Raw genomic sequence first — 25,564 nt, forward strand, 5'->3', positions numbered from 1 at the left:
ACAGAGCAGCTGGCTGGCTATGAGAGGCCCCACTCTGTCTCTGGGAAAGCCATCTAGAGATGGAAATCAGAAAGGAAAAAAAGGGGGGGGAGATCAAATAACCAATAGTCACCCCCGAGCTCTGGGTGGTATCCCCTAGATCCCACAGGAAGCAGATCGCTAACCCCATGATTCTCATACTGTTAGGACATCAGGGAAGGGATGGAAGGTGTGGTAGTCCTGGGGTTGACCCTCAGGTGGGTGTGGCCCCTCCACACCTTATCCTCTCACCTCACCGAGGGCTAATTTCATCTGCAAATGTTTGACCGTTTCTAGGAGAGCCTTCCCTGTCCCAAGCCACTAAGGTGAATTCCGGTATGTTATCCCAGAATTCCCAAGAAGAATTCATAGAAATCCCTGGATCGTAGACTAATTATCACTCCCTGGACACCCCCTACCCCCACCCCTTGGGCTTTGGTTTTGGGCTGTTGTTTTGCTGTTTCAATCCCTCACTCTCTTGGGAGACGTGGTGTGTCTGCTGCTGCCGCCTGAGTGGCTGCTCGAGTTTTTTCCCCCCTCCCTGTATATGTGGAAAATCATAAAAATATTTGGTGACCAAAAAAAGAATGAGGAAATGCTTTGGTGGTCTGATGCAATAGAAATGCTTTTATGGAGGGGGGCAGGGAAAATGGATGTCTTGTTCTAATCCCCAAACATGCACAAACACAGCATCGATTGGAAAACGCTAGGTGGAAGGCATTTCCCCCACCCCTGGAGACCTGGCCCACCCCACCCCCTCCCTCCAAGCAGACAAAAGCACTGTTGGCATCTGGCAGAGGGTAACTCACTTAGAACCAGACCACAGAGTTTGAGAAGAGCTGAAAGCTGAAATTTTTGTGGGCTATGTTCGAGGCCCCTGCCCTGGTGGCCTAATTCCCTTGACTGAAAGAAGAGGCAGGGATGTTACTGTGGATACTTGTTGATGGTGTTAATAGACAGAGGGCAGGGACAGGGATGAAGAGAGGAGGAGGACCAAAAATAGAATGTCCCCCATAGGCTCATGTATTTGAGCACATGGTCCCCAGTTGGTGGCACTGTTTGTGGAGGATCTGGAACTTTAAGAAGCAGAGCCTTGCTAAGAGAAGGGTTCACCGCTCAGGGTGGGGCTTTGAGAGTTTATAGCCTCACCTCTTCCAGCTTGCTCTCTGCGTCTTGTGTGATCTGTTTCCTGTTCTCCCCACGCCTTATCCCTGCATCCTGGGCATCAAGCCTTCTGGAACTGGAAACTAAAATGAACTTCCTTTCTGAAGCTGTTTCTGGTCATGGGATTGTATCACAGAAAAGTAACTGACACAGGAGGGGAGGAGAAAGAAGGGAAAGGGAAGCCTGCTGCTTAGATTTATGTCAATTGGACACAAAAAGAGCCATTTTGAAAGAAGAAATCTCAGTTGAGAAAATGCCGCCACTGGATTGGCCTGTGGGAAAGCCTGTGGTACATTTTCTTGGTTGATAATTAATGAGAAAAGGCCCAGCTCACTGTGCGTGGTCCCACTCCTGGGCTGGTGGTCCTGGGGGGCTTATAAGAAAGCAAACTGAGCAAGCCAGGAGGAGCAAGCCAGGAAGCAGCGTTCCTCCACAATCTCCCTGTCACCTCCTGCCTCAGGGTTCCTGCCCTGTTTGAGTTCCTGCCCTGACTTCCCTCAGCAATGAAGTATGACCTGAGAGTTGTAAGATAAAATAAACTCTTTGTTCTTCAAGTTGTCTATCATCATGATGCTTTATCTCAGCGACAGGAACCCTAAGACCTGAGGGAAGGAGAAAGAAGAGAGGAAGAGAGGGCATGGAATGAGAGGGAGAGTAATAGAGGGGAGGGGAGAAGGGAGGGGAGGGAAGGGGAGAGGAGGGGAGAGGAGAGAGGTGGTGGGGAAGGGAGGGAAAATAGAGGGGGGTAAGAAAAAACAAGGAAGAGAGGAGAGATGGAGAGAAGATCATAAAAGAGGATAAGATAAAGAAGAAGAGAAAAGAGACCGGAAGGGGAGGGGAGGGGAGGGGAGGGGAGGGGAGGGGAGGGGAGGGGAGGGGAGGGGAGGGGAGGGGAGGGGAGGGGAGGGGAGGGAAGAGGGAGGGAAGAGGGAGGGAAGAGGGAGGGAAGAGGGAGGGAAGAGGGAGGGGAGGGGAGAAGGGGGTTTTCTGCTGTGTTTTGGAGATGAGAAGTCCATCTACATGATCATCTCCTTTGATGACTCTGCTGACTCCCAGGGGCGGGGCAGACGCCGGGAACACATCATACAAATCTCACTAAATCAGAAAAATCAGCCCAGAGACCAAAGGCACCGGTTATCAGTGACAAAGCTACGTGTCAGCTTCATACCGCGTGCCCTGGATACTTTCCGACAGGAAGATACTACAAGTCATGGGCATCCTTTAAATTGTTCTAGTAACCACAGACATTTTACACTGAGAAATTTTATTTCTTCCCCAACGTAATGTTATTTATTTATTTATTTATTTATTTATGAAGGGTTAAAGGGGACTCTCATGTAAAAATCCAAAATACAATTTTATGAACAACCTGCAGGGTCAGTCCAAGTGGCTGTGAAGCTCTGATCAGAGAGTAGACCTGGGGCGGGGGTGAAGGCAGCAGGTATGCATCCCTCAGGACCTTCCTCTTGCTTCAAGGTACTGCCCAGGCCTGAGTTCCATCTGTGCTCCACTGGGGTTGTTGTGGCTTGACCTAGGATCCCCTGGACTGCCCAACTGTTTTGTCTCCCCAGGACTAGCCATGTCCTAGGGATAGGTTGGGGGCCAGGCATTAGCCAGCCTGACAACTCCTGAGACCTCTAGGAGACAGTGGGGTCCTTGGCTTTGTGGGGTTCAGTGCCCATCAGAAGAGAGATGGTAGGATCATCTGTGTAGTCATCTCCCTCAGAAAAGTAGGAGTTCTCCCCCAGCTCAAAGAGCACAGGCAGTTCACTGCTCCCTGTGTCCACAGCATCAGGGTCCAGCAGGAACAGAGGCTGAGCCGTGTAGTGCACCAGCTGCTTTCCTGAGTCGGGGTTACTGTTCTCTGCCTCAATAGGCCTGGGAGGCTCTTGTGGAGAGAGAAGCTCCTGAATGCTGGCCAGGCTGCTGGCCAGGTCAGGCAGGCTCATGTCGACATGGTCACCGAGGGGTTGAACAGCTCCAGCAGGGCGCTGGTGTCCACACTGAAGCCGTGGCTGGTCAGCATGGTCTGTAGGTTGTCCAGGTTGGAGTCCATGGCACCCAGGTGATCACTTAGCTCATTCTTGTCTAGGCAGGCTACTACGCTGAGGCACTTTTCAGGGGTGGAGGGGGTTGGGAGTGCAGGGGCTTGGGCTCCAGCTGTGTCCATAGGGGCTGTGTTTGAGGCAGCAGGGGTAGGCTCGCTCTCTCGGAAGGATGGAGTCAATGAAGGCAGTTGGGGACAAAGGAGTATCCATGGAGGATGGGCGCCCGGGGCTCGTCTCTAGTAGTACCCGAGGGCTGTGAGGTGGGCTGGGGGGCTCTTCCTTGACACGAATCAGGGTGCTGCTGGACAGAGGCCTCTTATCTATGCTCCTGCCTGGGGAGGCCAAAGGGCTGCTGGGGGCCAGCTCAGTGATATCGGAGATTATGGGTCCAGAGCTGGTGACAGCATCAGGGTAAAGGCTAGAGCTGCTGTAGGCTGGAGATTGAGCTGAGTATGGGCCGGGACCATGGACATGCTCCAGGGAGTACTTGGGCACAGAGTGTGCTGAGCTGCTGTCACTCAACATCAGAGGGATCTTTCTCTTCACCCCCAGGATCCGGTTCGACTGACAGTGAGCTCAGGAACTGAATGAGCTTGTTGACAACTTTTTGCTGGTGGGCATGCTTCTGTCGAAGGCTGGCTACCTCCCACCACAGGGCCTCGTTTTCCTGCTTCATGGCCAGGAGCTTGGAGTCCATACACTCCTGTTTCCCCTTCATCAGCTGCACATCTGTCAACAGCCTGGTGACACTGTCCTGGCGTATTTTTATGTCCTCACTCTTCAGGGTGGACACGCTGGTCACTTTCCTCTTGATGTTCTCAAGGAGCTGTTCCTGGCCACGTAGGAAACAAGGATGCTGGAACTCGGTGTCATCTCTCTCAGGCTTGACCAGGCCACCCTGCTCAATGTGGACTACTTTTTGGAAGCCATACATGTTGAGCTGCCGAACGAAGCTTGCCATGTTGTTGTGCTTGAAGTACTTGGGCAGCACCTCCTTGGCAAACTGGCCCTGGTCAAACACGTGGAAGCTGTTCCCACTCGGGCTCCAGCAGATGAGCGCGTCTGTGTCCGGGTCGCTCACGAGGGTCCACAGCTTGGTTAGGAAGGCCGGGACGTTGCTGGGCCCCGCTGCACCGGGGACCACGGCCAGATCCATCTCGGACGAAGCAGGCAGAGGCTGGAGTGGCGTTCTAGAAGATTGGCTGAAGGCTGAGCTAGTGTCATCGCTGCCCCTTCTGTCCGGGCCGCTCCGCACACAGCAAGGCCTCCCATGGCCGCAGCCATCTTGCGATCCGTGCGCTCTCACTAGGGCCGGACCTGTCGTAATATTTTTTTATTAAAGTTAAAATTTTGGAAATTGAATTTGATACTATAAGACACAGTGCAAAATATCCAAACTATTACCTATATTGTATTGAGTTTGGAGATGTAGCATGGTATCAAATGTATGATGGGAAGGGGCCATTTCACGAGATGAATGACATATAGGAGGTTAGCACTGTCAACTTGGAAGGAACTGGAATCACTGTGGAGACAAGCTTCTAGGTACACCTGTGAGGGATTCTTTAACGTTGTTTGACATGTGTGGGATTATTTATTGGGTTAGTTGAGGTTGGAATGGAGCCAAAAATTGGGTGGCACCATTCCCTAAGCTGGAGTCCTGAACTACATAGAAAAGGCCTGAGCACAGGCATCCTTCACTCTCTGCTTCTTCATTGTGGTGCAATTTCATTTGGCCAGCTGCTTCAAGCTCCTGACACTTTGGCTTCTACACCATGACGACTAAACCCTCCAACCATGAACTCCAAAAAGCCCCCTTTCCCTTGAGTCACTTTTAATTTTTTTCTTTCTTTATCTATTAAATTGTTTATTTATTTATTTATTTATTTATTTGTGAATGTATGTATTTTTATGTATATGGGTATTTTGACTGCATGTATGTCTGTGCATCATGTGAATGCCGTGCCCTTAGAGGCCAGAAGAAGCTGCATTTGCAAATGGTTGTGAGCCAAACTATGGTTGGTAGGTATTGAACCCTGGTCCCCTAGAAGAGCAGCTACTGCTCTTAACTGCTGAGCCATCTCTCCAGCCCCTGGAGTTGTTTTGGTTGTGGCATTTTATCACAGCACAGCAGCAGGAAAGTAAACCAGGATGCCATCATAATGAAGCAAAGGACCATTATAGGTCTCTTAGGCAGCCAGGTCAGTCCTGGAAACTTCTAGGCTCTGTGACTGCATCAGCCTCTGGCCACCACAACGCTCGACTTGCCTTCCTATGCCTGTCTCATCTGCTTCAGTCTCAACATGTAATCAATGCAAACAATACTAATAAAAATAATTTGCATTCTTTGTTTTTACACTAACTTGAGACATAGGTTGTGTGTGTGTGTGTGTGTGTGTGTGTGTGTGTGTGTGTGTGAAGCTAGTAGCTATACTACTGGTCAGCACCTGTCTAGAAGAACATAACAGCTTTCATGGTGAGGATGGGGCTGAGAGAGCCTCAGACAGGAGGAGCAAGGTCCTTGCCTGATGTAGAAGAAATCAGCTCAGTGTGAGCTCCCTAGAGTCATGTGGTCCATCAGTGTGAGCTCCCTAGAGTCATGTGGTTCATCAGTGTGAGCTCCCTATAGTCATGTGGTCCATCAGTGTGAGCTCCCTATAGTCATGTGGTCCATCAGTGTGAGCTCCCTATAGTCATGTGGTCCATCAGTGTGAGCTCCCTAGAGTCATGTGGTCCATCAGTGTGCGCTCCCTATAGTCATGTGGTCCATCAGTGTGAGCTCCCTAGAGTCATGTGGTCCATCAGTGTGAGCTCCCTATAGTCATGTGGTCCATCAGTGTGCGCTCCCTATAGTCATGTAATCCATCAGTGTGAGCTCCCTAGAGTCATGTGGTCCATCAGTGTGAGCTCCCTATAGTCATTTGGTCCATCAGTGTGAGCTCCCTATAGTCATGTGGTCCATGCACAAATACCATGTCCACTCCTGAGCTGCATCCCCGCTCCTCCTCTTCCTGTCTTCACCTCTTTCTCCTCCTTCTTAACATGGAATGTCTCATCTGGGCGTTAGTACTGAGTGCAGATCTACAGGAAGCAATTTGCTCCTGCCTGCTGGAGCCTCTCAGACATGCTCTCACATGGTGCTCTGTGAGCCACAGTGCAAAAACTATGATCCCTCCAGTAACCCTGACATTGGAAAGAAGGGAGATTTAAAAAAAATAAATAAAGACCAGATGGGCTGGAGAGGTGACTCTCGGTGGTTAAGAGCATTGTCTGCTTTTCCAAAGGACCCCAATTCCCAGCACCCACATGGCAGCTCACAACTGTGTGTAACTCCAGTTCCAAGGGATCTGATACCCTTCCACCAATGAACATAAAGTCAAGTTAAATAAGTTGTCTAAAAATACAAAATAAAACTAAAGACCAGCAGAACAGAGAGGGGGGGGGAGATAAGAAAAAGTGCTGGTTTGCAGAGCACACCTCCCTCGAGGCTAGTTCTCCCAGAACATCTGAATGTGACATTAGTTAGAAGTAGAGTTTTGAACATCTGATGAGTTAGGACAAGGTCACACTGGGGTTAAGATAAGCCTTGAATGAATGACTGGTGTTCTTGGAAGACAAAGATTGAGATGCAGACACAGAGACACAGAAGTCACAGATGAGAGTACCTTGTGATACTGGAGGCAGAGCTGGAGATGTAGCTCCATTGGTAGAGTGCTTGCCTAGCATCCATGAAGTCCTGGGTTCAATCCCCAATACCCCATAAAAAGGTGGCCCATGCCTGTAATCCCAGCACTTTGAAGGGAAATGCAGAAAGATCAGAAGTTGAACGTCATCCTCGGCTACATACGGAGTTTGAGAGCAGTATGGACTACCTAAGACACTGTCTTAAAACGGTAGAGGGGTGGTGGAGCTGGAGAGATGACTCAGTGGTTAAGAGAAGGTGCTACTCTTATAAAGGACCAAGTTGGGTTCCTAGCACCTCATATCAGCGGAGCTCATTACCTGCAACTCTAAATTCAAAGAATCTGTCTCCCTCTTCTGGCCTCTGAGGGGAACTGCACTCATGTGCACATGCTCTGCTGGACCATTCTCTGGCACCAAGCCAGAGAATGCCAGTACTGCCTGGTAACCTCCAAAAGCAAAGAACTGTGATTATTTTTTAGGTTCATTTATTTATTATTGTATATATATGAGTGTGTTGCCTACATGTCTATAAGTATACCACGTACATGCCTGCTGCCCCCATGGAGACCCAAAGAGGGTGTCGGATCCCTGGAATTGAAGTTACAGATGACCAGTCAGTACTCTCAACTGCTGAGCCATCTCTCCAGCTCCAATGATTAATCTTGATTGTCAACTTGATTGCACAGAGAGATGCACAGGAGATTAATAAAATATACTTCTGGATGTGATCTGAGGATGTCTTCAGAGACAATTAACTAAGTAGGGCAAGCCTAGCCCTAAAGGGGACAGCACCATCCCAGAGCCTTGGAGATCCTGGCAGAATCAGAGAAGGAGAGAGCCCACCAGCACAAGCATGCTCTCTGCTTCCTGGCCAATGTGAGATGTAAACAGCTTGTTCTAACAGTGATTCTCAACCTGTGGGTTGTGATCCCTTTGGGGAGGGGGGGGTCACATATCAGATATTACATTATAATTCCTAACACTAGCAAATTTACAGTTATGACCTAGCAACAAAATAAATTTAAGGTTGTGGGTCACCACAACATGAATAACCGTCATAAAAGGGTCATGGCGTTAAGACAGTTGAGAACCACTGCTCTAACACGTGCTCCAGCCACCATGATGCTCTCCCTTGCCTCAGGACCACAGTGGAGCAAGCTGACCCCAGACACTAGCTACCAAATTAAATCTTTCCTCCTTTGAGCTGCTTTTCTCCCAGCGTGTTATCAAAGCACTGTAAAGTCCAGACTCACAGAAGCATGGAATACATGCTGTATCAGAGCTTCAGGAAGTAACAGCACCTAGAATTTGGACCTCTGCTTCTGCAAGGATCTTAACTCATACCCCCTTCCTACAGCAGTTTCTTAGAGCAGCCCCAAGAAACTACTAGACAATGAAAGCCAGCCAATCCACCTCTCTTATGAAAACCAGACAGATGACTGATCAGACAGAGCTTGCGGCTGACAAGGTGAGGAGCTTGCTGCTGGTTATGCTGGCTGCAGTCCCCACCCCATGCCCCAGCTGCTTGTGAGCTCAGACCCACATCCTTCACCTGCTCCTTCTAATTTGGTAATTACACGTGAGCCTTGTGAAAAAGCTAAACCTTAGAGTGAAGGGTTGGACGTTTCACACAGTGCCCTATGGATGGAAGGGCAATCTGGCTGCAACCTCGGTTACCTCATTCATCACCAGGATTGATCCTGTTTCCTTCCTCCCTCACAGCCCCAAGTACATTCAAACCAAAGGTCAAAAGGGACAACATTCCCCCAAAGAGAGGAGGATTAACATTCAATCAAAGTATAGAGTAGCTGAAACCTCCAAACAAGCCCTCCAGATTGCACTAAGTGTCCTACAAAAGAGACAAGCACTTAGCCTGAGAAGGGCCTGTGAGGGCAAGAGGAAGACCAGAATCAAAGGGAGAGGAGAGTAAACCTCAGTTCCTCAAGTCATCTGGAGGAGTGGCTTGTTTGTTGAGAGAGATCTTGTATAACCCAAGCTAACTTCAAACCATTGATCCTTCTACCTCAACTTCCCTAGCGATGGGATCACAGGTGTGTGCCATCATGTCTGCTCTACTGACAGAATTTTGTTTTGTTTTTAAGAGATCCCAAGTAGCCCAGACTGGCCTTGAACTTGCTATGTGGCCGAGCCTGGCCTTGAACTTCTAATACTCCTGCCTCTACCTCTTGAGTGCTGGGATTGCAGGCATGTGCTGCCCTATCTGGCTTTGATGGAAGTTTTGAAGAAGTAGGTGGCAGATGAGTCACCTCATAGGCTAGTCCCCATGGAAACTGGAGAGATGATGCAATGGATGAAGACACTGGCCATGCAAGCCCAGTGACCTGAGTCTGATCCCCAGAACCCACTTACAGGTGGCAAGAGAAAACCGACTTCACAAAGTTGTTCCCTGACCTCCACACTCACAATCAAACAAAAACCCCACAAACACACATCATGCATACATTCACACACAATGAGTTTTTAAGCTAGAGAGGGGGTTTTATTTTGTGGAGGTGGGGGATGAAGGGGAACTGTGATAGAACAGGCTGAAGGCTGATTCTGAGCAAGAACGTTTTCCCTCTGCAGGTCCATGAGCTGCTGGGCTCACATCCCCCGTGTGGCCCATGCCACACACTATGTCAGCCTGCCCCTGACCTGGATGCTCCAGTTCTCATGTATTTCTAGTAATGTGGATAGTATCAGAGAGATAAGGAGGAGCTGAGAGTAGAGAAAACCATGTATGTTGCATTGATGAGGAAGCAGGGAATACGAGGAGACAGAAAAGCCAAATGGGCAGTGCGGGTGAGAGCAAAGCAGAAAACGGTGTATGTTCTGTGCTTTGGTTATTTCTGCATCCCAAACTCCTTTAAAAGTTAGTGTCTGAAAACAGCAACCGATTCGTCACACGACATACGTTTGCGAGTTAGGAATATGGCAGGGCCCGGCAGACTAGTCCTTCTGTTCAATATGGAACTGGCAGAAGTTGCTCCATGATAGTCTGCTGGCAGGCTGGCTGGTACAGTATCCAGAATGGCTTCCCTTACCACTGGCACCTGGACAGTGGCGGCTGAAAGATACGGCTTAGCTGGGTTGTAAACATAATCTTGCAGGAGTCTATCCGGCATGCCATCTAGGGGAAGCTAGACTCTGTACTTTAATGAGTCAAATCTCTGAAAACGGGGTGTTTCAGTAAACAAGGCAAAAGTTATATGGCCTTGTATGACCTAGCCTGGTAGTGACACAGCATTTTACTGTCATATTATATTGTTCAAAACAGCCACGAGCCAGCTCAGATTCAAGGGGCAGGGATACAGATCTCACGTCTCCATGAGAAGAGGGTCGGTCAATCTATGACCATAGTTTAAAATCACTACTCCTCAGATGCATGAGAGACGGGAAGAATCACTGTCTAGTTCATGATTCTCAAGATAAACACCAGGACTGGGCAGGTAACCCAGTTGTATATTTGACCTTAAGTTTCCCAAAATAAAGGAAGAGAAATACTTTAATTTTTTTTTCCGATATTTTTAAATTTTGTGTATGCGTGTATGTTTGTCCGTATGTGGGTATGAACATATGAGTCCGGGTACAGTGAAAGACAGAAGAGGTCATCTCTTCCTGCTGTTCAAGTTTTGCTTCCCCTGGCCTGCAATCACAACCATCAGATCCTGGGAAGCTAAGGAGGGACAGCTGACTGACTGGAAGAGAGCACAACAAGAAGAGACTCAGGAGGCAGCTTCACTGAAGCAGCTTGTTTAATGGGAGGGTGGGAGTGGGGTGGAGGAAACAAAGGCTGTTTAAACCCTGCGAGGGATTGGTAAGGACTTTCAGGGTGAGTGTACATCATTGGCTGGTGCCAGAGCCCTAGGGATGCCTCATTTGCATAAAGAGGAAGTCCAAGTGCTGTGGAACACGATCTTATAAGGGAAGAGGAAATTTAACCTGGCTATCAGGCTACAGAGCTACTGGAGGGTGTCAGAGATGTGAGGCCATGACACGCAGGCCCCACTCTTGCTCTGGGCCCAGCCCCCATCCCCACATCCCACAGTTCTCTGACTCCACAAAATCCCCTGGAGCTAAAGTTCCAGACAGTTGTGTGCTACCAAAGTGAGTGATAGGAACCAAACTTGGTTCTACAAAAACAGTATACTCTTAACCACGAAGCCTTCTCTCCAGGCCCCCAAAACGAGTTCTTTTGAAATTGCGATGTTTATGGGTATTTTGTTTGCACGTGGATCTGTGCACCATGTACATGGCTGGGACCCATGGAAACCAAAAGAGGCGTCGGATCTCCAGAAGCTGGAGTTACAGACAGCTGTGAGCAGCTGGGTGGGTGCTAGGAATCAAACCTGGGTCCTCTAAGAGAACAGCCAGTGCTCTTAATCTCTAAGCCATCTCACTAGCCCAATTTTTTTTTTTTTAACCTAGATCCTATGTATGGGTTTCTGCTCCCTGTTGTGAGTTGAATTGTGTCTGGAAAAAAAAAATTATGTTGAAGTCCTAATCCTTATGCATTTTTAAATGTGACTATATTTGAAGACAGAATGTTTAAAGGGATAATGAAGTGAAAATGACATCATTAGGTTAGGTTGGGCCCTAATCCAGTATGAACGGTGTTCTTACATGAGGTGAAAATCAGGACAAGGCACAGAGGGGAAAGTGTGTGACAACACAGAGAGGACAAGGAGATGGGCCTCAGGTGAAGCCAGCCAGGTTTGGGCTTCAGGCTCCAAAACTGTGAGAGAGAAAAAAAAAAAAATCTGTTGTTTAAATCTCCCAGTCTAAGAGTGTGGTGGCACAGGCCTTTAGTGCCTGCCCTCTGGTGGCGGACTCGGTAGGGTTTGTGAGTTCAAATCCAGCCTGGTCTCACTGTATTCTCAGTGAGTTCAAAAAAAAAAAAAAAAAAAAAAAAAAAAAAACACCACAAACCTTTAGCGGGGTTTCATGGGGACATAAATAAATAAATAAATAAATAAATAAATAAATCTCCCAGTCTGAGGTAATTTGTGATGACAACCTTAAAACTTACTGCAAGCTCTGGCTAAGCGTCTATGACCAGCAAAGGTGTCCTGGTGTTAATACAAGCTGTGGGCAGTCTGGGCCTGCAGCATGACTACTGGTCAGAGCAGGTGTAGAGTCCAGGTTATTCCAGTGTGCTGCAAAACATTTGGACATCCTTGGCACAAGCTGGCACCTTGTGTACCAGAAGCAGAAGATAGTAAGTGGGTGGCTCATTGCCCCTGCCTCCGCCTCTGGCAATGGGAAGCATTTACCTCAACCTCTGCTAAGACAACCATTGAAGTGGAAACTTAAGGGTTCTTTGAGAAGTCAGTTGTGTTGGAAGGCATTTTGCTGGGACAAATGTGTATGTAAAGGAGTGCTTTCCTGAAGTGGACACAGCTGAAAGACTAAGGCAGACTTGTGAAGGGACATTTAGCCTTTCTACAGGAAGCAGATACAGGAGAAAGGATGTTCTGCTAAAGCAAGCACGTGAAAAGACACATGATGAAGGATTCTCCGATGACACATATGTATTGGTCCACCTTACATTTCATACTTGAGCTGCGTTTGTCAGGACTCCATAGAGAGAAATGAACCAAAAAATTTCTGGTGGTGTGCTGCAGTTTATTGCTGCTACCACAGACTCCAGCTGATTGGCAGAGTGATGTCAGCTGAGACAGATGCAGATGCTGATGTAAGACCCATGGAGGACTTGTGATGTTTGGAGGGAGTATATAAGACTACAGACAGTGGCGGTGGGTGTTAGGCTTGCTTATCGAGCTATCTGTACAACCCTTGTGGGTCTCACGTCTTCACTGATCTTTGCTTTCCTGAGAGAGACACAGACAAGAACTCCTGGCGTCCCTCTGGCTCCCTCCTCCTGACTTGATCTGACGCTGAGGCCTGGCTTTCTCTGCTAGGTCGTGCCACTGCTACTGATTCATGTTTGCTATCCAGACTCTACTGAACTGGACTGCTAGAGTATCCGTGAGGTGTTTGCAAGTGGATTGAGCTGCCGCTGCCTGCTAATCTGTAGACTGAACTGCCAATTTCCAGACAACACAGACAGAAGTCACACCAAAGAACCATTTCTAAACAGATCTACTGCCCCCATATCCTTTCTTTTCCATTTCTTCTGGTGGGTGGTGGGCTACAAGGGAGGTTAAAGCTTTTAAGAACCATCATTAAAAATAGGTGTTTGAAAAAAATTAAAGTTATAGATGATACTTTTTTTCTTTGCAAAGATAAATATTGTCCCGGTCCAAGTTTCTTATAAACAAAGCCCATAAGTGCAAATAAATCCATATATGCACATATGCATACCTGCACATAAATATGATTGCATGAATGCCCTCACAGGCACACATACACACGTATTATTTCTGGATCTCTTCCCAACATACTCTTTTCCTTATTCCATCACCAATATCCACACAACACGCCAGGAATCAGGAAACCTGGACTTGGTCGCAACTCTGCTACTTTTCATTCTTTCTAGCTTTCTATTCATTTAATTTAAAGTCAAAGGGCTACTACCCTGGAGATGAGCTCGAACGTGACTCCTTAGTCCCAGCCCCATGAAGATGCCACAGCCTGGCGGCATGAGGGTGGCATAGCAGTCTGCTGTTCGTCAACCATGAGCAGCTAGCTGGTCTCTTCTAGCCTCTATTTCCTCTCCACTGTGCCATGTACTTTAGCAATCTCCGGGCTTCCGCTCACAATCTAAATTGGAGAACTGTTCTTCATCCTGTCAACCCCCATCCCAACCGTCCTTGATTTTGCCCCTCCCCCTCCACCATCACACCCCCATCATAAAGAATGTCTCCTCCTTGCCCTCCTGGGCCTTCCCTATGTCTTCTCAATGCTTTGCTCTCTCTATTCCCAGCCTCCCCCACATGGCTTTCCTGAGTCCCCCTGTTTACACTTTTCCTGCTCCGTTCCAGGTTATCTATTACCCTGGCCTCAGCCAATGACCGTGACTCGACTCCATTTCCACTCCTGCCATGATCCTAATAGAACCCTGGGTCCTTTCCGCCAGCATCTCCTCCCTAGCCAGGGCAGCCATTGCTCTCACACCCTCTTTGTTTGCTGACTTTTGTCATTTCCTCCCCTGACTCCCACAAGACCTCTCTTCTCTGCTTGCGGACTTCCCCATCTCTCCTGCTGTCCCTACAAACCCCTTGCCTCCCGTCCTTATTTCCACCTAAACTTTCCAACCTTAGGGCTTTGCAATCAACCCGACAAAGTATCTTCTCTCCTGGCAGCTCTGGACACCAGAATTAAACAGAAAGAAGTCCTCTGGCTACACAGACAGGTGCCAAGCCCCATGAAAGAAATTCCCTGGCACAGCTGGCTCTGGACAGAGATCACCTATCCATAACAGTAACAGTGTGTAACAGTGTGACAGCTGTTCTATCCCCCAGGGTCCTTCCCCACCTCACCTCCCCCAACCTCCTGAATACCCCAGCCTGGGAAGCTGCCCATCCCACCCTCACAGGATGGCCTCTGCCTCCTCCTTTGCAGAGAAAATAGAGGCAACCAGGAAAGGACGCCCTCACCTTCCTGCCTCCCCACCTACAGCTCCTGCCCCAGAGAAAGGCGCTCCTCCACCTGCTAGAGCCAACCCCACCTCCTGTGCCAGATTCCTCCCCAACCTCATCTCCCTAAATCCTTGTCCTTTGCCCTTGTGATGGGTACCTTTCTCTTGGCACATGTATATGGAGAAGGAGGACAAGACTTTCAGGCTCTGCACTTTGAAGCAACTTATACCGCATTCCTTTCCTGGCTCAGATCTCAAACCAAGAGCTGGTCTATGATTTCCTTCTCATCTGCCATGTATAGATTTTAAAAGTGAAAATCTTTTAGTATTTCTATTTGTTTGTTTTAGTGTGTGCATATATGAGTGTGTGTGCGCGTGTGCACACACACAAGCATAAGCAGATGTAAAACTTTGGGGGATCAGCTCTTGCCTTCCACCTTGCTGGGCCTTCAGCTCTCATCAATGCTCCTGTGTCAAGAACCCCAGGCTAGCTGTCCCCTGAGCTTCCAACAATCCTCCTGTCGCCACCTCCCATAGGAATGACAGGATTACAGGTGCTTGAACCCAGATCCAGCTTAAGGTAGGTTCCAGGGATCAAATACAGACTGTTGAGGCTTATATGGCCCAAAGCCTTTTCCCGTGAGTTGTGTCTTTAACCCTAAAGTTTCTTTCTTACAGTGAATAAAAGGACACGTGCTCATTGTCAATTCACAATAGACAAACACTACAACATTTGGGGAAAACAACAAAACAAACCAATTTAGCCAGCAGAAGGACTCCGTGGATAAAGCCACCAGCACAAGCCTGACAACTTGAGTTTGACCCAGAGAACCAACGCCAGAAGCTTGTCCTCTGACCTCCACATGCATGTTGTGGCACACATAAATAAATTAAATATATGCAAAAAAATGTAAAGGCAGGTAAGGTGGTGCACACCTTTAACCCCAGCATTCAGGGGGCAGAGGTAGGTGGATCTTAGTGAGTTCACGGCCAGGTTGGTCTACAAAGTGAGTTCCAGGACAGCTGGGGCTGTTACACAGATAAATACTGGAGGAAGGTAAGGAGGATGGGAGGGAGAGAGGGAGGGGAAGAGGGAGAGGGAGAGGGAGAGGGAGAGAGGGGGGGAGGGCAGGGGAGGGGGAATGGGGGGAGAAGAAGAAGAGGAGGAGGAAGAGGAGGAGGAGGAGGAGGAAGAGGAAGATGAGGAGGAGGAGTCAAAATTTCTCCTGCCTCAGAGAGAAGAGGATGCTGCCACACAGGTTTGTGGGCACCTGCCACTCAGAGACTCACATACTCAGTCCTGCTCTGCATAGACAGGCTTGCATACTTGATGAATGGCCTGGAACCTGCTTTTCTCAGCACGCAGCGGGTGTGGTGTCTTTCCGTGGCAACCAGTGTGGATAGGCATCATCAGAGGTGGCTCCCCGCAGACTAGTGTGTGGTCTCCAGAGCAGGGATGTTTAGCCCTGCCCCCATCTTGGCCAGCTGTTCAAGGTGAGGGCTTGGAACTGAGGTATAGAAGGTGCAGTCAAGTCCAAGAGACCAGGACCTGTGAGATGTGTCCCCTGCCCTCGTGGTCTCTTTCCACTTGAATGGCTTCCCAGCTCCACTTTTTCCTGAATTACTACTTCACTCTCCCTTCTCACGGGATCGGCCTCTTGGTCCCTCAGCAGCACATTCAAGTCCACCAGCCCAGCCATCTTTGCTCCCCAAGGAGCACGGTACTCACAGCTGTCTGAGACAGGCTGGCCTCTGTGCAAAGACTCTCCAGTGTCCAGAGCCAGTGGACAGTTAAATCATGTTCTCATGACTTCCCCTCTTCACTGATGCCCATAAGTACGTTGTCTAATGCTCTCCCCCATGTGCTCCTTCCATCTCCTTCCAGGCCACGGTCTTCTACAGGCCCTCAAACCAGCCTCTCCTGTACCTGAAAGTAACCCAGCCACCACCCAGCCCATCCCACCCACAATCCTTCCCAGCATTCCTCTACTCACCTCAGGGCTGCTGTCCTCCCTACCTGATAAAAGATTCTAAGTAAAACCCAGCATTTCCCTTATTGCAGGGTGTGTGTCATAGGCACTTCAGCTCCTGTTCCACCCAGGGAAAGAAGACACAAATACAACACACACACACGGCTACCAGTTCCACAGCATTCTGAGAAACACCCTGACACAAGGTCCTGGACAAAACCAGTATCCATGCTGGGACACACTGGTGTCTACATATGGATACAATATTCATGTAGATCTATAGAGAATGTGACTGTAGCAGCCACTCTATGGCCAACAACCATATGCAGCTGTGCTGAAGACATCAGCCTTGGCATCTAACCAATAATAGGGACTTCCTTGCTCCAAACCTCTGTTCTCTCATCTGAAAAATGGGTATAAAGATACAAAGTCTGTAGAGAAGCAGTAGCCTAGAAGCAGATAGAATGAGGTTGTAGGGAGAAGGGTTGACAGTGTCTATGGGTATCAATGAGAAAGGAAACCATGGAAACAAGGCCTAACAATGGGGTGACTAAAAGATGGTGATACATAAATATGTGTATTACATATATGTATGTATATGTATGTGTATGTATGTATACATGTATATGTATACTAAGTCTTTTACTCTTTTTTCTGTCTTACCTTTCACCCCTGCCAAAGCTTACCAGGGTCAAGTCTCCTTTCTACCATAGTCTTTGGAGTGGGTGTCACCAGTGCCTACAATAGCAGCACCCCAGCTGAGTCACCTGCTCCACATTTGTCAAAGCTTCAATGGCACATCTGCATAGTGGATTGAGGGAACTGTGCCTAATTGTCTCCAAACTGGCTAAAAGCAAGAGGAAGAAGCTGGATGGGGCTTGCAAGGAACAAGAAGGGGAAATCTGTAAGTGAGAGACTACTTGGATATCTTTAGTAGTGCAAGCAATGCACTGGTCTGCCCTCCCTCCCTGCCCCCAGCAATCTTAGAGCTCTATTGGAGAAACGAGCAGATGCTGTGCCCATCCATGCCCAAGTCAGAGTGACAGTGTTATGGTTTGAATGTAAAGTGTCCCCCACCCTCAAAAAAAAAAATGCTACTGCAGTTTTTAGGATCAGAGCCCAGGCCCTGGCAGCCTTAGCAAGCTATGCTCAGCCATGCTTCCTCAATAGATCACTTAAACAAACAAGTAATGGTGACAAGGAGGTTTGTTCACTGTGGTCACACTAAAAAAGAGGAACAAAGAGTCCCAATGATGCTTCCATCATAGCAAGTCCAGATACAGGGTCCTGACATGAAGTTGAGGTTTAAATAGGAGGCAGAGGTATGCATAAGTAAGCAGTCCTGGTCCAAGGTGTGGTCCTACCAATCACTGACACACTGTTGTCCTGACTCTGGTGTCTCCTGCCAAATGATCTCACGAGTTGTCAGAACTGTATGAAATCTCTTGTAGGGACCTGATCCCCCTCCAGCTAGGACCAGGCTTCATTCAGTCATCCTTCTCCCAGCCTGAGATCCCTGGAGAAATGCCAGTCTCCTGGAGTCCGTTGTTTCAGTCTGATGGGGAAGAACACTATCTGTGTATTTAGATATTTGGAATGAAAATACTTAGAATATCTTCACTCCTACTAAGATCATTACAAAAGGGCTTGTAAACAGCAGACTAGGTCTCCAGGGAGATCCAATCATTGAGAGGTGATTGGGTGATGAGGCCTTGGCCTCATCAATTGATGGCTCCACCAATGAATATACCATATGATGACATCACAGTGATGGGTTGTTGAAGTAATTATTTAAAACAGCCGCTGGTAAAGCCGACTATCTAAGCTGCAGCGGCTCTGCCTTGCTCAGCCGCCTTGTTCAGTGGCCAGAGGCCACGTGCAAGCCGCAGCTAGAAATGGCCAGCCAGAAACACTAGCCCTGCCACCCACGAGACACCAGCGTGGGAGATGGCTCTGCCAATCTTCCATGCTGTCTCTGCAAGGCTGTGCCTTGCCCAGACCATACCGCCATCCATGCGGGCCCAGTAAGAAAATGAGACTCTAATGCTTAAAGATTAATCAAAGGCTTTATAAATTTAGTAATGCTCAATAACAATATGCCCATACAAAGAGAGTTGTTTCCCAATTAGCTAACTTAAATAAAAGTTGTTACCCACGACTGCTCTTCATACCTGCATGGCTCTCCATCGCTCTCTAGCTCCTCCTCTTCCTCTCCTTACTCTTCCTCTTTCTCTCCTTACTCCTCCCACCTTAGCTCCTCCTACAATGGGCAATGTGGGAGGTAGGGCCCAGCTGGAGGAAGCAGATCACTGGAGCTGTATCATCTCCCAGGACTCTTTACTTCCTGGCCACCATGAAGCAAACATCCCAGATCTACCACATACTCACCACCATGATGAGTCTGCCTCTCTTGGACCTAAGCAATAGAACCACTGACCTTCTGAAACCGTGAGCCAAAAATCAATCTTCCCCTTTGAACTTGTTCCTCTCAAGTATTTGTCAGAGTAATGAAACACCTAAAATAGACACACTCCACTCCCAACACAGAGGAGAGATAGTCAGTAATCTCAATGCTCCCCAGTATCCCATGCACCCTGAATCTCACTACCTGCTGCCCTGAAGCCAAGCACACAGGAGTTTTCTTGGGAAGCAGAAGGCAGGTTAACCTTTGCAGGTCCAGGTGAAGTCTGTGCCCCTTACCAGACTGGGTAGTGGCAGAGAAGGTGCTTTCTACCCGAATGAGTCTGACAGCCATGCACAGATCTGTTGCTCTGAACTGAGCCTCCTCCTCTGTGACAAAAAAAAAAAAAAAAAAACCCTTGACAAGACCCACCATGGTGTGAAGAAAACACAGAGCACAAGCTGAAAGTAGGTAGGCTTCACAAGAACTCAATGAAGAAGTTTCTTCAAGTAGGGGCAGGGTGAGGCTCCCAGAGATTAGCAACAGTGCCGTGACCAGAGCTGAAGGGCTGGATGAGAGCAGAGGCTGAAAGAGCCCAACACTAAAAGCCGATGGTGCACAGTTTGGGTAAGAAGTGCCCCCATTCCTAGCCAAGCACAGTAGCACATAACTGTAATCATAGAACTTAGAAGATAGATGGAAGAAGCTATGGAATTTGAGGTCCTCATCAACTACCTAGTAAGTTCTAGGCTAGTCTGGCTGGTGAACATAAGACCGTGTCTGAAAAAAAAAAAAAATAGTATCCCAACCTCTCAGCTTGCCCTGTGATGTCCTGCCACACTGTCTCCGCTTGGACAAACTCAACATGAAGGCAAGGGTATGTGGTCCATAGGGACCAGCGTCTGCATGGAAAGAAAGACCAGGCATGGCCTAGGAGGAGGAGAGCATTGTGCTCTAGCTCAGGTCACTCCAGCATCACAGTGCAAAGAAGCAAACGCCTGCCATAGTGAGCACCCGGCACTTTCTGGTTCTTGTCCTTGGCATTATCAATTGTATCACCTGTCAGTCATAAACCCAGCCTCTGCTCTGCTCTTTAGGACCTAGTCTTCCCTTCCAAAGGACAAACACCATCCTTTCATCTTCTTAGGGCGGAAACCACTGAGGAAGATGACAGTATTCAGCCTCATTCTAGTGAGCGCATATTTCCTTGGATCTCACATCCCAGTATGTTAGGGTGCCGGGGCACCTGAAGCAACCACACCTCTCTCATCAGCTTTGCCCAGCCTACTGAAAATGACCCATGAAGCTTCCGCTATTTGTCCCTTGGAGTCAGGCCATTGAGTGAATTGACATTGGCTGAGCACCTATAGTACCCAGTACCAATCTACACCACACCCAATGTAGCTTGACAGTTGCTTGAAGATTAAAGGTGAGGTTCGATGGTAGATCACTTGCATGGCAGGTACGAAGCCCCAGACTCCATCCTACCACTAGAAAATGGAGAAGAAGAAAAAAAGAAAATTTTTTTTCAACTAAGTTTGGAAACAGGCCAATGGGGAAGGCTCAGCACAGAGACATTCCATCATCTCCCAGGGAAGGTATGACAGATGGAAAAACAGGGGTCATGAGAGATAAGGGGTTTCCCAGGGACTGTCCTAGTGATGACTTTTGAACCCAACCTAAAGCCAGTAACAGCCCACTGCACGCCCTACTGACCTCTCCCATTAGAAGCTACCATTGTTTTGAAGAGGCATAGACAACGCATCTAATAGTCTTATATTTCTAGTGATTATTGCTTATTTGTCAGGGACAGAGTACATGGGTATGGGACCGGTGCCCTCCTTAACTGGCAGCTACAGGAATCATTCAAAAAGAAGGGAGATGGCAGAAACCAGAAGTACACATCCACACAAGGAGACCAGGCTGAATTCATCTTGTCTTTTTATTGAAACTACCAGTGTCAGGGACTTGAGTGGGGGCCTCAGGAACCCCAACACTATCCCTAAGATAGCTACCAGTTTAAACAGTCCCACACATCCTGGCCTCCAGAGCTGAAAGATGACCCTGCTTCACCTGTAAGGCCTTGGGACAGTCTTGGAGCTCAGAAGACTGGGCTCTGGGAAGTCAATGTTGAGATGCTTTGGAAATGAACTTTGATGCAAACTAGACTGGCCTTTGAATCCTGAGGAGAACCTTTTCTATGTGACAGTGAGAATTTAATCTTCCAGTCCTCGGTTTCCCCGTCTGTGAAGCAAGGATCTGTGAACTCCTGACACCGGGTGCACTGAGGTCATGTGTTTGAGCAGGGAAGGGACACAGCACCGAGGGAACCACAGCTGTGGTCTCCTGCCAGCTCCGGCTAGGGATAGCTGGGCACACCAAGTTCTTCAGACAGAATCAAGGCTGGCTCTTGTCTGTGGCCTCGGAGCTCCGGCACCCTCTGGCCAGGGTTTCCTGTTGTCCTCCTTTACTCCTTTCAAAAGAGGAAGAGTCTTCCTCTGGAGACCTTTGTCCTGAGCCCAGCCCTGGAATGCTGGAGGCCATTCACTTCGTGCTGAGTATGTTGAACCACTTTCTGGGTTTAAGAAAATATATTATTGTTTACCTAACAGTTCCTCAGTGAGAAATGGGTGTCTGTTCCTTTAAACAGAGGCAGGGTGTGCAGACAGAAAGGCTCCGGACTTGTTTGCAGCTGGGAAGAGGGAGAGAGAGGGCATCCTGTTGTTAACCAAGAAGGAGAGACAGACAGACAGGCAGACAGACAGACAAGGAAAATGTCATCAAAGACCTGAACAGGGAAACTTAACTCATTTTCCCTCTCCACAGAGAATTATCTTTTTCCAAAAGTAATTCTTTTGTTGTTGTTGTTGTTGTTGTTGTTGTTGTTGTTGTTTTTTAATGTGTTCTGCCAGTCTCACCTCAAATACTTTGCTTAAGAAAAACATGCTTTCTTCACTTAGGCTCTGCAGGACTAGCATTTCCACCTCACCGTGTCAATCCTGGAAATTCGGGTCGTAGTTGCTAGGAGTTGCTCCTAAGTGCAGAACTGGAGAACAGGTGTGTGAAAAGGGCATCTAATTAGCTGAATGACCCTATAGTCATTACCCACAGCGTCTGCAGGCACCTGCCTGTTTTTTTGGTACAAAAGCAGAGATGGAAACTTAGGAGAGCTAAGAGTGGGTCAGGCAGGCACACAACTGACTAGCGGAGGACTCAGGCTTCACCGTGAACCTTTAGGTCTCTCCTCCCAGCATCCCACCCTTGTAGACCCAGCAGCAAGGGTGAGGCTGGTGGCAAGAAGAAAATGGGGAGCAGCTGGATGTCTTGCCAGCTTCTGAGTGCCAGCAGCTGGATGTCTTGCCAGCTTCTGAGTGCCTCTGGTTGTCTTTGGCATCCCTTTGGTTCTTTAAGGTACTCTATTTCAACAACTGTCATTCTCAGTGATGTTTCTTAGCATTGAAGAAGCATCTATCAATTGCCAGTTCAATGCAGCTCTTCCAAACCTCCCTGCATAAGCTAATCTCTACATACTCCTCCCATCCACCCATCTATCTCCTCATCTTAATCATAGCTGGGCATGCTTTGCCTTGCCTCCAGGAGTCTCTCCACTCCTCTAACTCATCACTAACCCACATGTAAATCTGAGACTCCCAACAGCTGATCCAGCTTCACCAGGAAGCTGATGGGCAACTCCAGACTTTTGCCCTACTCCAGAATTGCTAGGTGAGAATAATGCCTTCTAATACTGTCTGTGAGTCAGGCAGTGGTGGCACAAGCCTTTAATCCCAGTACTTGGGAGGCAGAAGCAGGGAGATCTCTGAGAGCCTGAGGCTAGCCTTGTGGTCTACAGAGCTAGTTCCAGGACAGCCAGGACTACACAGAGAAACCATGTCTGGTGGCAGGGGGTGGGGATCTGAGTTTGCACAGTAAAGTATGAGAAGCATGTGTTCAGGATCACCCTCTATCAAGAACAAGCCTCTTTCAGGTGAGTCAGGCTTACTCATCCTTAATTTATATGTCATTTCCACTGAAAGGGGTCACTTGATCCTCTGACAAAAAACAGCCAGTTATTTTCTTTTGTAATATAACTTGCAGTATGTAATTACATACCAGTTCACATCTGTCTCCATGAAAACTCGGGCCATGTTTTACTAGCTAACCCATAATACAGTAGGAGCTTCATAAATGCATGTTGACTAAATAAACATATTGGCACCTGGAGAGAGAAGTGCACAGACAGACTGCACGGGACACTTAGTCTCTCTGGGTAGCATCACGCTGTCTAAAAATATTGACTGAGTATCCCTATACATCCCAAGCTGAGGCTTTATGTATAAAAAGGATTGCTTGTTACAAAGTGGAGTTCAAAACTTGAAAGAGTAAGTCTACTGTCTTGTTCGATGGACATGGTCGGGGGCTGAATGAAACCAGCCAAGTAATTCCTGGTGGTAGCACTAAGAAACCCTCAGAAGTAGGGAAAGGAAATTAATATATCTAGCTCCCGCTTCTGGGCTAGATGCCTACATAGTCAGCAAGTGTCAAGGGGGAGATTTCGAGCACATGAGAGTAACATCTGGATTATTTCTCTAAAATTCATGACTTCTGCCTTGTTTTGAAATAAAAGCAGCGATGCACACAATTTGGGGCTGGAGAGATGATGGACGGGCCGTTAAAAGCATGCACTGCTCTCGCAGGGAACCTGAATTCAGTTCCCAGCACCCACATCAAGCAGTTTACAATCAGCTCCAGCTCCAGCTCCAGCTCCAGCTCCAGCTCCAGCTCCAGCTCCAGCTCCAGCTCCAGCTCCAGCTCCAGCTCCAGCTCCAGCTCCAGCTCCAGCTCCAGCTCCAGCTCCAGCTCCAGCTCCAGCTCCAGCTCCAGCTCCAGCTCCAGCTCCAGCTCCAGCTCCAGCTCCAGCTCCAGCTCCAGCGGATCTGACAGCTCCCCAGGCCTCCATGAGCGCCGCACATACATGCACATGCCCACAAAGACACATGTGCACATACAGCAAAAATAAACCTTAGAACAAGACAAGGTGGTGCACACCTTTAGTCCCAGCACTTGGAAGGCTGGGGGATCTCCAAGTTCAAGGCCAACCTGGTCTACAGAGTGAGTTCAGGTCCAGCACAGCCAGGATTACAAAGAGAAGCCCTGTCATAAAAAACTAAAAATGCATAAATAAGTAAATAAAAACTAAAAAAAAATAAGCCTTAAAACAATGCACATGGTTTAAAAATAAAACAGCACAGACATCTCTCGTCCCTCCCTCTCCACCCTTAATTCTATTCCTCAGAATTAACCATGCTGTAACTCATACCCATATTTTTCTAGAAAACTATTTCAGATCTCTAAATGTCCTTTCATACAACTGCTTCTTGACTTATTCGTGTTGTATATTGCTTATTTAATTATTTTCAATTTTTGTGACGTTTACTTGTGTGTGTGAATGCACGTGTGCGTGAGCATGTGTGTCGTGATCTTGTGTGTAGAGATCAGAGGGCAACTACTTTTTTTCTGTTCTCTTTAGTGGAGGAGGGGCACGTTACACAAATATGCATATGGTGGTCAGAAGACAGAATTATGGAGTCGCTCTCTCTTTCCACCTTTACGTGGGTTCCAGGGATCCAACACAGGTCACCAGGCTTACGTTAGTGACAGCAAGCTCCTTTACCCACTGAGTCACCTTGCCAACCCCTATTCTTTCTTATGACACCAAGAAGCAAGTGTACCCAGACTTCCTCCCCACATCCTCCTCCAGAGTCCAGCCTGACAGTGTAGTCTTCACCCCTTACCAAGGAAATCTCTCTGTGCAACAGAGGGAGACGTCTACAGAAAGCCCCAACCAGTCAATATGAAGTGAAGAGCTGTAGAGTCCAGTCCAAATGAAGACATTTGCAAAACACTTCCACACCTAAGGCTCAGGGAACATTAAGGAAGAGAGAGAAAGAGGAAAGCTTGTTAGAGCCAGAGGGCCAGGGACGTGGCTGTGAGACCATGTCTTCCTATAATGCCCAAAGCTGTATCCATAAAGGCTCACCAACATGACTGCCCAAGCGTGAGCTGGACAAGGATGGCAAACCATGCCAAGCCACACTGGGAAAAGCCCTGGAGGTCTCAACCCTACACAAAGAACTAAAGGCAACTGTGTAAAGCCGAGAGCGAGAGCAGCAGCCTTTCCCAGAGGAGAGCACACCAACTGGCTGTCCAGTGGCAAACGGTCAGCCCTGAAACCATACACACAAGTAACATTATGCGGACTCAGCAGGTTATGTTTGGGAGTATACGTGCCTATACAAATACAAATTCGTGTAATAAGAACTGATGAAAAAAGACATCATGGGTTTAAAGGAGAACGGGGGGGGGCATATGGTGTGGTTTGGAGTGAGGAAAAAGTAGAAATATTATGATTAAAGAACAACCTCAGAATTACAGAACAAAAAAGAGAAGTGAATTTAGCTGTTCCGGGTCAGTTCTATCTCCTGTAATCTACTTGATCTGAATAATTATCGTTACAAATTCAAGCAACACAGTAAAAATGCATCATTCCTTCTTAAATCACTACATTATAAAAGTTTTGGGTCTCTCTATTTTTTTTTTCTAAACTCACCTCCCCCACACCCATCTAGCAATTTCAGACATCTCTTTATTTACAGTGCCAATGGTAAAGATGTTCACATTCTGACATTTAACTACTATGATCGCCTTCAATTCATTACATGCCTAAAACTTAAAGATACAT

General features: G+C 47.9%; 1 pseudogene; it reads right to left on the bottom strand.

Moving 5' to 3' along the window:
• Positions 1-2,535: 2,535 nt before the first annotated feature.
• Positions 2,536-4,477, bottom strand: LOC117710916 (heat shock factor protein 1 pseudogene; annotated as a pseudogene).
• Positions 4,478-25,564: the final 21,087 nt, after the last annotated feature.

Source organism: Arvicanthis niloticus, chromosome 6 (genome assembly GCF_011762505.2).
Source record: "Arvicanthis niloticus isolate mArvNil1 chromosome 6, mArvNil1.pat.X, whole genome shotgun sequence".
In the NCBI taxonomy this organism is placed as follows: Eukaryota; Metazoa; Chordata; class Mammalia; order Rodentia; family Muridae; genus Arvicanthis; species Arvicanthis niloticus.